A 12,261-nucleotide genomic window follows, 5' to 3' on the forward strand; every position below is an offset into this window, starting at 1 on the left:
GGAGGCGCCAATGAAGCGCTAATGTATGAGAGTGTGAAGTAAGGAAGAGTGGGATTGAACATTGTGTTTGAACCCGGCCTTACTCTAAAAAATCCGTAAGGAGGAGGAGAGGGCAGTGTGTGGATCTAGTTGGTAGAGGTTGAGAGAGGAGGAGACATGGGATGAAGATATGGAATTAGGAGGAGATGATGTTTTACTTTTATAGTCTTTCTCGTTGGACTCCTTGGTTCTGGTTGTGGGATTAGAAGAGCTCCAGACTCTATTGAGATCACCCATAAAAGTGTGCAGGTGAGATGTTCTTGCTTAGGCCAATGAGTATTATTATTGTGGTTTTCTTGGCTTCCGTATTAAATGTTAATGCATCATTTATTTGGGCACAAAAATTAGAAAATTTAGATAAGATACATGACACAAAATTGGAGTCCAATTTATAATCTCCATGAAAATATGCAGGTAAGATGTTTTTGCTGAGGCCAATGAGCATTATTATTGTGGTTTTATTGGTTATGTGTTAAATGTTAGTGCATCATTTATTTGGGCACAAAAATTAGAAAATTTAGATAAGATACATGACACAAAATTGAAGTCAAATTTATAATCTAATTAAATTTTTTTTTTGAGTTTTGGTTAGGACAAGTGGCGCAAAATTGAGAATCCAATTGAAATCTAATTGGATTTTCTCTCTGCTTCACCTATTATTATATATATAGATTAATATTTCTCAATTTCTTTACTTTTCTTCCATGTGAAACTTCTACTACCTACACACATATACCCAAAAAGTTATCAAAAGACTAAAATTTCAACTAGTTTTATGATAAGGTTAGATTGTAGAGATCAAAATTTAAAAAACAAGGGTGAGAGTTTATGAAAGTGGAGGTATAGACGCAACTAGGGCATGTTTGGTATCATTATTTAAACAATAGTTTTCATTATTTAAACAACAGTACACATATTTTTACAACTTTTTTTCACCCACATGTATTTCCACAAAACTTAAAAACGTTACTAAAATTCTCTTATCAAATAGGCCCTAAGAATTTCATCTTTATGGTCTTATGAGGGTAAGGGCTAAAGTTTGAACATAAAAAATCTTCAATTAAGAATAAGAAATATACGAAGATTCAAAACTAAATTTCTACATGAAATCAAACTAGCACCTATCCAAATCCAATACTAACAAAATATAAACAAAAAAAAGACGCAAAATAATTGTTTATTATTTTATTTTATTTTATGGGAATTGATACACTTGTGTAATTCGAACTTTCAAAACAAATCTAATCTACATATTTGGATCTCATGTAAATCTGTGCATATATAAAATACAGCATTTGGCTCCCAAAAAAATTAACGGGAAGCAAATTACCATTGCATCTGTATCAATTATTTGCAAATCTTATAAGTGTTGCTCACAAAAGAAAAGTTTAGGATAAAACGGGCATGTATTATTATTATTAAGAAAAACTTGAAGTTCACTGGAAGTATGGGCAAGGCTTTCAAAAAAAGAAGAAGTATGGGCAAGCACTGTAAGCCCAAGCCCATATGATAAAATACAAAACAAAACACTGTGCAAAATTAAAATTGGGCTTTGAAGTGGGTGGGTTGGGCCCATGGTGAACATGTATGTTAGCGTGGTAGCCATCCGATCTGATCGAAAAAGAACCCTAATAAAATGGAATGTCCCAAAACATTACACTTTACCACCCTAAGAAATTACACTTTACCACCCTAAACTATGCACTAGATTACACTTTGCATCCTAAACTATCCTACTACACACTTTGCACCCTAAACTATCACACTAATCACGCTTTGCACCTTGGTGTTATTTTTGCTGTTATATTTAACAGAATCTTGCTGCTTGTGACAAGCACATGCTTCTTGTTTAGGTGAAATAAATTTAAAAGACTGAAACACCCTTCCCCCAAACCAATTAAAAAAAACCCAAAGTTTTCCACATCTTCCTCTATCTCACGTGGGGCCATCCTCTTCCCCACATTCCGCGCAACTTCATTTGCTTTGTCTCTTTAAAAAAAAAAACACAAAAATCCGAGTTTCTCTCTTATCTTCCTTGGCCATTGACAAAGTTCAAATCTTCTATTACAGGTTAGCAAAATTTAAATGCACAAATGTGATCTTGAGAAACACAGAGTTCAAAATGCACAGATGTAATTCTTGACTGATTTTTTTTTTCTTTTTATCGTTCTCTCCTTAGAACGATTTTGATGATTATTTTTGATAAATTCATCAGATTCTTAATAACCACCCCGAAAAGAAGAAAAAAAAAATCCTAAAATCGGTGCCACTGAGTGCTCAAATACATTAGATCCCGTACAAAACACTGATCTTGCTGCGAGTTTTTTTGTATCAAAACAAACCAAATTATTGATAAGGTGAAAAAGGGACAATATATATATATATATATATATATATATGAAATTCGTTAACGACATGGAAACAAATTTGGTTACATTTCTCAAGGGGAAGGGCATGGAAACAAATTTGGGTGCTTCGTAATTATGCGAAGAATTATCTGTTAAATTTCTTTAGGGAGTAGAGTGGGTATGCAATTGCAAACAAATCTGCCTGCTCCGTAATAAGGGACTTTGTGACTCCCTACTCTGAGATTTTGTGTTATTTTAGAGAGAGGGAGAGTGCAGATGAACCGGTGGGAAACCAAACAAATAAGAAAAAATTTGGGTTTTGTTTTAATTGAGTTTGAGGAAGGGTGTTTCAATCTTTTAACTTTGTTCCACCTAAGTAAGAAGCATGCATGTGCTTGTCACATGTAGCAAGATTCTGTTAAATATAACAACAAAAATAACACTAGGGTGCAAAGCGTGATAAGTGTGATAATTTAGGGTGCAAAGTATGCAATCGGATAGTTTAGGGTGCAAAGTGTAATCTAGTGTATAGTTTAGGGTGGTAAAATGTAATTTTCCCCATGTATGTTAGCGTGGTAGCCATCCGATCTGATCGAAAAAGAACCCTAATAAAATGGAATGTCCCAAAACCCTAGCAGCCTCCTCCAGTTTTAGAAAGAAAAACTAGTCATAGTTGTGGAAGCGGAAGAGAGAAAATGGTGTCGGGTTCAAGGATCTGCACAAAGAGGGTGGTGGTAGACTATCATCGAGCTTCTGAACGGTCAGAAAGTGGTGGTGGTTAGATGTATCTCAGGAGGACTTGTTCGCTAGAAAATGAAATACATGAGATTCCTCTGTAAGCGCATGAACATTGAACACTAAGCCTTCTCATGGTCCCATCCATTTCCGCGCTCCTGCTAAGATGACATTGTAAAGAGGTGGTTTGCTTTGTCTTTTAATGTGTTCTGTTGCTTTACATTTCCAATTCATGGTGGCACTGTTGTAGGTGCTTTGTTTTTTATTTTGGAAATTGTGATTAATCAAACGAGGATTTCTCCTGTTGTTTAAGTCATCTCCAGTTTGAACTATATGTTTTTCTGGGTTCAGTCAATTTCTTATGACTATTCTTATAATGGTTGTTGATTCCCCAATTAAATGTCGATGCTGAGTAACTTATCGGATAATGTTTAGAAATATTAAGCAATATTTTAATCTCTTCTTGCTGTATTCGTGCTGGCATTTGTGTAATTGTCTATTTTGCTATTTGGATATATGTTTCACTTGTCTGAAAGTTAGACTATGAAGAACTTGCCAGGGTTAACATTGTCTGCATATTATGTAGTCATTATTATTGTAACCCTCGTGTTCTCAGTGTTCCTATTCTATGCTTTCTCTTCCGCATCCACTCTAGCATACACAACATGGTATAACACATCTCGTTGCTAATATTTAACAATTATTAAGTGATTGTTCTTCTTTGACTAATTAATGGTTGTGTGACTGCTTTCTAATGCTTGTGAATCTCTTTGCTCCTGCATGAGCTTGAGAGGAAGAGAAAGGAGAGAGCTCAGGTTGCATATGAGAGGAAGAAGCAGTTGACAAAATTGAGGGTTAAAGCTGAGAAGACTGCTGAGGAGAAGCTTGGCCCCCAGCTTGAAGTTAATTGCACCTATCAAGTATTAAGCATTGAAACGCGCTTATTTATATTGAAAAAACAATGGGACAGCTGAGTTGCAGTTAAATTTCTTTAGCATTTTGTTACAATGTTTCTGTCCGTTTGTGCAGGGTACATCTGCCTTGCTGCAATTTTTCAAGTAGAAGAAGATGTCATGTTATAAATTGTTATCTGACGACTTGGGTTTTCAAATTAGCTATGTTTTTGCGTCATTTTTTACTTAATTTGTGAAGTCATTTGTATTTTTTGTTCGTGTGGATTGGATGATAATATTTTCATGTTATATCTAGAATGTTTACTTTTAGGGTGTGTTTGGAATGAAGTGATTGTTGTTGTGGGGGTGATTATTGGAAGGGGCTGGGGCTGGGGATAGAGATGAGGTGCCAAGGAGAGCCTGTTTTTTTTTTCGATGGGAGAGAGCCTGATTTTTTGGTAATTAATTTTCACCTTAACCAATTTTCCAGTGTAACTAATACGCGATGATATATTTGTAACTATCAGGTCATTTTTTGGTTTGTTTTACGAGAGGGAAAGCTTATGTGAACTATTGTTATTTTTACCCTTACTACCAACTAAATGTTTTAATTTTGAACTACATGTTTTGAATTTTTCCCAATTTTGGCTTGTTTTCTATTGAGCCTTTTAACTATAATTTGTTTTTAATCAAGTTTCGATCAATCTCATCACTGGTTTTAGACTCGTGGAGTTTGTAAAGTGAAGTTGTTTTGGTGGATTTAAGGGGTGTATATTGGAAGGACTACCTTGAAAACAAATTAAATTTAATATATTGAAAGACTAATAACTTGGAAACAAATGAAGTTAAAAGATTTGAAGAAGAAATTGAAGCTAAAAGATTGAAAAGGAAAAATTTGCTTATATAAAGTGCTTCATTTGTAATTTATTTTTTTAATCTTTTATGAACAGGTTAAGTTAGGGTACATAAAAAGCGCATAAAGATTGGAAAGAGACTACCTTGAAAACTAATGGAGGTGAAAAGATTGGAAGAAGAAATGGAAATTAAAAGATTGGAATGGAAAAAATGGAACTTAAATGCTAAGTTATGTAAAAAAGTGTTTCATTTGTAAATTAATATATATGTTTTGTTTTATGAACAAGTTGGAGTCTTATGAACATGGTACATAAAAAGCGCATAAAGCTTGATGCTAAAGAATCACACCCAATAATGATTGTAGAAAAAACATTAAAGAGTGTGTTTGGGTTACCCACACAACAGTCCCAAAGGTTTTTTCTGAAATTGCAATACACCCAATACATTTAGGGTGTATTGTAGTATCGTTTTCTGAAATTGGAGAGTAATGGAAATGATAGAGGTTTTTTTTTTTTTTTTTTTGAGAAGGGAAAATAATAGAGGTTGATTCTTGACTTTTCAATAAAGATAAAGCTTCAAGTTTTAAATCAGATTGTAAGTTGTTGGTGCAAACACAATAATAATGCAAATAACACAAAAATAAACTGAATAATACTTTTGAATATTATTGATGTAAAGAAAGGAAATACACAACACTATTTAATAAAAATGGAGTATTAATTCGGGGAGGATCCAAGTGGCTGATTCATTTCCAATTTTGATACCTCCACTCTTCACCTCCCCTTTGCGCACGTATTTAGCCCAATATCTGAGACAATTCATGTTAGCCCATTAATCACCACAATTAAAAAAAATAAAATAGTCTCTCTCCTTTTCAATGTGGGATTAAACATTTTCACAACTCCTCATCTTCCATATTCACTCCCACATCTTTACATTTATATTGTAACATTTATTCATTTTAATTATTTAATATTAAAATGTCCCAACATAAGTCATGGATTAAAATACTTGAAATCAGATTGTAATCCATGGATTTAGAATAACTAGTGAGAACTATGCATAGAACTTTGGAGTTTGAGAGAGAGAGAGAGAGAGAGAGAGAGAGAGAGAGAGAGAGAGAGAGAGAGAGATAATGTAATAAGATTTTATTCTGCAAAGACTTTGGTATAATTTTATGATTTTCTTTTATTCTATATTTTCTAGTGTTAATATTTGTGAATTTTTTAGTTTGAATTATATTAGGTGGCTTGTTTTTAAAACTTGTTGATATCCAAAAAATCACAACAAAAAGCCCAACTCAGGGAACTAGACCATGGGCTTTATGTGAATACAAATGACCAATTATTCTATAAAGACACTCTTGTAAAAAAGGCGGAAGAACCATGAAAAATGGGGTAAAAGCCTATTAGAAAATAATGAGAGAAAATGGCCTTGAATAACTAATAAGGTGCAAATGACCTAAGAAAATGGTCATCAAAAAGGGTCCTCGGAAAGTCTAGCAAAAATTGGGCAAGACCAAAGGAGCCCACTAAGGAACCAACCACCATGATCGAGTTCCTTAGTAAGAGAAGAATGAAGGAGATGCATTGTACTCCAAAAGGTATTGAAACTTTGGAATTGAAATTGACTAATCTATAGGAAAAGATTCAAGGGACCTCGATCAGAGGGAGAAAGTAAAAGAAGAAAGACGGTTGGGAGGCTTTTGGAGTTCACCCATCTTAAAAAAAAAATATATATATATATATATATATATTTACACTACTTTCAAGAAAAAGAGCCAATAAGAGAAGTTGTTATCAGCCTAAGAAACCTTTGAAATGTGTCTTTCTCAACCTTGAAGAATGGATAATTTCCTCATTGAACTCAAATGGCATCTGATTTACAGCTTTCTATAAAGAGAAAATAATTAAAATACTTTTGGATGTGGGTTCCTAGAAAAACAAAACAAGAGTGGAAAGAGGAAAAAAAAGACCCACAAGGCTCCTTCAGATTCATGGCAGGAAGCCATGGTTGATCCAGCAGACTACACCGTTTCGAAGAATCAAACCATACCCACTATAAAAGAACATCAAAGCAAAGAGAAAGATGAGGAAAAACACTGAGCATTTAAGATCTGCACAATATCAAGAAAAATAAACAAAAAACACTAGCCTAGGTCAAGGACCTTAGGAAAAAATATTGTGTGAATAGAAATTTCAACTTGTAGAAATACTTGGGAGCTCCACACTAATCTAAGGTCCAAGATCTCACAAGTTTTGTAGAGTCTCAAGGACCTACTTAAGTTTGTGAAGTTTGTGATTTATAAGCTTTGTGGACTTTTTATCTAGACTTTCTACGAAAAAGAAGCATTGTAGAAAGGAAAACCTATACTTATAGAACTTGTATTTTTGAAAACCACATTGATCTAGGCTTCCAAGTCTCACAAGTCTTATGGATCCTAAAGGGTCTATTGAAGTTTGTGGAACTTGGGATTTAAAGGTCTTGTGGTTCTAGGAACCAATATTTTGGGTTTCACAAATAATAATAAAATCCATTAAACTATTTTTTTTTCTCTCTCTAACTCTTTTAGTTCCTTCACATACATATAATTATTTTTCCCTCTTGGATTTTTTGACTTGTGTTTGTGCACAGGTTGGTTTTGAGAAACAGATTTATCCTCCGCAGTGAAACCAAACCCAGCTCATCCATAACTCTATTATGGCCTTGAATAGCCCAAGCCTTAAAACTAGAGCATAGGCTTGACTAATGACAAAAAATCGGCCTTCAACATTTGGCGACTCCGCTGGGGAGTTAGGATGCCATACCATGTTGAAGTTAAGCAAGCAAACTTGGGGGCTAGTGATTCTTTTTGTGTATGTGCAAATCATGAAGAGGAAGGAAAGTCCCTCCATGGAGTGTTCAATATCAGTACTCAAGAAGTAGAATGAAAGTTCCTCCACAAAGTAACAGAATCCAATAAGCAAATTGCGATTTCATCCAAATAAAGTGCCACAGCAGAACTCAATATGGAATTCTGGGGGACTTCCCAAGTGCAGCAGAATATCCCAATAGCCCCACAGTAGAACAATATTACAAAAATAGCCCTCAATGAAACACAAGATAAGTTCTATGAATTATTATTTTCTCCATTTTATTTTGTAAACATAATGAATCATTACCTACTTTAATTTTATTTTTATTTTTAAATGAAAATATGATTCTATCATATCCAAACTCTCATGATATTGTTTCATTGCTTAAAAAAAATTAAGCATATCAAAGAAACTTGATGAAATGAAAAATGTACAAACCACATAGCAAAGCAATTGCCTCACGTACTGGGCTAAGGAATTTTGTTGTAATTTAGTAATAACACCATATGGTGTAGGTTAGCAAAGGTGGAGTTGTTTGAGGTTCCACCAAAAAGTGAAGTAGTTCCTTGAAAGCAGCAAATGTGGAATAGTTCCCCAGTTCCAGGAAAGTGGAGTAGTTCCTCAAAAACAACAAAGGTGGAGTAGTTTCATGATCCCAGCAAAAATGAAGTAGTTCCTCGAAAGCAGCAAATGTGGAATAGTTCCATAATTCTAGCAAAGTGGAGTGATTCCTCGAAAACAATAAAGGTGGAGTAGTTCCACAGTTCTAGTAAAAGATGGAGTAGTTCCCTAGTTCCAACAAAGTGGAGTAGTTCCTCGGAAACATTAAAAAGTGGAGTAGTTCCATAGAAACAATAGAAGGTGGAGTAGTTCCCCAATAGCAACACAACATGATTCAACATTGAACTGTAAAAGGCAAAGTGCAAGTTCACCTGTAAGGCATTCAATAGCAAAGTTCCTCTACGACATATTCAACAACAAATTCAATTCTAGGATGCAAAATACAAGTTCCTTCGCAAAGTGTTCATAGAATTCAGTATTGAGTTCTGAAACCTTCTAAAATGCAACAAGAGGTCCAACATATTCTTGAGTTCTTGGCAAGGAGTCGGAAAAGGAACCATGGCAAAAGCTAATGAGGGAGTCACACTCAAGCACGCCTTCAACATAGTGCGAAAACAAAATCTATGTGAAACAAGATGCTTGTAGCCTAATAGTCTTAAAAACAAAAAGTTATGCAAGCCTAGATGAACCAGAAATAGCAAGTCAAGAAAGATTGAAGAATTCAACTCAAAAGGGCACAACAGGGCAGAACCAAAAAAGACTCCTCACATCAGAATCAAGTTCCTTGAAAGTTGTTATTGTGTGCTCACGATAGAACAAAACTAAAACATACCTACAAGGCAATTCTTTTCCAAATCCCATGAAAACAAAGAATTTCTGCCTATGGGTCAGTGGCATCCAAGTCTTTCAACCATGGAACGCATGAACTATAAGGCAGAGGTGGTTCGAGCATGACATCAAATTCATTCAACACTTGCCTCACATTCTAGGGTTGAAACTTATTATGTGGTGGACCTTGAAGATCTTTTGAAGAAAGTCAATAGTAACACTACATTGCAAATTAGTAGCAACATCTACATTATGAAAGCTCAACAACTATGTAGTGCATCCACCATTTGTTGCAAATCATCAATTGGGTTCACCACTTGCAAGGTCCTTGTAGAAGGAACCTGACTTAAAGAAAGTACCATGAAACTACAATCTTGACAGAACTCTTTTTCTGGCCACTGGTCCACCTGCAAGAGCAACCTCAAATGACCAAAAAAAAAAGAGTGTGCCATCAAAGAAGGACGGATGCAAAGAAGAAGATGAGTTGGTAAAAAGTTTTTCTATGTAAAGTTTGTTCACAACCACAAGAAGATTATGAAGGATAGAAAAGGAGTCTTAATTTTTATCAATTCATTAGAGAAGGAAACAAATCCCTAACCTTTTGAAGAAAAGAAAATAAATTAGTTCAATAAACTCATTAAAAAATTAGGGCTACAGAGAAACCTTCTGGAGACTAAAGAGTTCAATGACCCCGAATGGACCGAGAACCAATGAACCAGCACATGGAAAGAAAATCCATTGGGAGTCCTATTCCTTTGAAAATGAGATAAGGGCAAGAAGATTTAGAGAATCCAAAAACTAGCGTACAAAAAGTGTGAAAAAAAAGAAAAAAAAGAAATTAAGAATGGCCTCCTAAAGAACTGGCCTTTGAATGGTGTAGAAAATACCTTTGAATGATGAAGATATCAAGAAAGATTAAGAATGGTCTCCCAAGAAGCTAGCATTTTAATGGGGTTGAAAATCCCTTTGAATTAGAAAAAAAAAAAAAAATATATATATATATATATATATATGAAGGGGATTAAGAATGGTCTCCCGGGGAACTTACCTTTGAAAAAGGTAGTGAATAGGCACAAGCATGACCAGGAGATTAAGAATGGTCTCCCATGGAACTTACCTTCAAATTAATTAGGTCTAAGGATGACAAATCCCTTTGAATGGCAGGAAGTATAATCAAAGAGACTACGAATGGTCTCCTATTGAATTGGCCCTTGAATGGGGTAACAACCCCTTTTAATGGAAGAAGAAATAGCGCACAAAAAAAAAAAAAAACCCACAAATGGCTCATGCAGAAAGGCACTAAAAGTGAACCAATAAATAAGAAATTACTGGTATGGGAGAACCGCGCTCCTTTCACCAAAGCCAATAAAAGATGTCACCACATTCTTCCAGAAACTATTCTAGATTGATGGTATAAAAGCCATCTCTCAAGGAACTAGGTATCTCTACCACAGGACTCGTGTGAGGCAAATACGCAAGACCATGGGATCTCAAGAATCGACTAAGTCCCACCACATCTCTCATGTTAGAAGGAACGTCCTGATCAAATCCAAAATACTAATGAACCTGGTAAGAAACACCCAAGTGACCTTGTCACTTCTCCCTCATTAAGTTTAATAGATTTCCCTTTTGTATGATATCTTAACTAGAAAAGAAGTCATGACCTCTTATTCTGTGGAACCATTAGAATGAATGCATGCTCATAGGATAGAGCAAGATTTTTCTCTAGAACAATAGATGCTACCCTTAATATTTTGAAAATTAGCTAGAAAATCATATACATTCTCTCAAAAGAAATAGTAATTTGTTCATATATAACATAAAGAGTTTTGAAAATGCAAAAAAAAAAAAAAAAAAAAAAAAAAGATGAGTGAACCAATCTCTTACACATGCAGTTGTAAACAACCCATGTGCTCGGGGGGCTAATGTTGATACCCAAAAAATCACAACAAGAAGCCCAACTTGAGGAACTAGACCATGGGCCTTATGTAAATACAAAAGACCCATTTTTCTATAAAGACACTCTTGTAAAAAAGGCTGAAGAACCATGAAGAATGGCATAAAAGCCTATAAGTAAATAAATAGAGAAAATGACCTTAAATAACTAATTAGTTGCAAATGACCCAAGAAAATGGTCATCGAGAAGGGCCCTTGGAAAGTCTAGCAAAAATGGGGCAAGCCCACCAAGGAACCAACCACCATGATCAAGTTCCTTGGTAAGAGAAGAATGAAGGAGTCGCACTGTGCTCTAAAAGGTATTAAAACTTTGGAATTGAAATTGACTAATCTATAGGAAAAGATTCAAGGGACCTCGGTCGGAGGGGGAATGCAAAAGAAGAAAGATGCTTAGGAGGCTTTCGGAGTTCACCCATCAAAAAAAAAAAAAACATTTATACTACTTTCAAGAAAGAAAGCCATCAAGAGAAGTTGCTATTAGTCCAAGGAACCTTTGAAATGTCAGTTTCTCAACCTTGAAGAATGGGTAATTTCCTCATTGAACTCAAATGGCATCTGATCTACAATTTTCTATGAAGAGAAAATAATTAAAATACTTTTGATGTGGGTTCCTAGAAAAACAAAACAATAGTGGAAAGAGGAAAAAAAGGGTCACAAAGCTCCTTCAAATTCATGGCAGGAAGCCATGGTTGATCTAGTAAACTAAAGACTATATCGCTTCGAAGAATCGAACCATACCCACTATAAAAGAACATCAAAGTGAAGAGAACGAGGAGGAAATACACTGAGCATCTAAGATCTGTACAGTATCAGGAAAATAATCAAGAAACACCAGCCCAGGTGGAGGACCTTGGGAAGAAATATTGTGTGAATAGAAATTTCAACTTGTAGAAATACTTGGGAGCTCCACATTGATCTAAGGTCCCAGATCTCACAAGTCTTGTAAATTTTCAAGGACCTACTTAAGTCTATGAAATTTGGGATTTATAGGCTTTATGGACTTTTTCCCTAAACTTTCTAAGAAAAAGGAAGCATTGTAGAAAGGAAAATCTCTACTTATAGAATTTGTATTTTTGAAAACCACATTGATCTAGGCTTCCAAGCCTCACAAGCCTTGTGGATCCTAAATGGTCTATTGAAGTTTGTGGAACTTGGGATTTAAAGGTCTTGTGGTTCTAGGAACCAATATTT

The sequence above is a fragment of the Quercus lobata genome, chromosome 6 (assembly GCF_001633185.2).
Source record: "Quercus lobata isolate SW786 chromosome 6, ValleyOak3.0 Primary Assembly, whole genome shotgun sequence".
In the NCBI taxonomy this organism is placed as follows: Eukaryota; Viridiplantae; Streptophyta; class Magnoliopsida; order Fagales; family Fagaceae; genus Quercus; species Quercus lobata.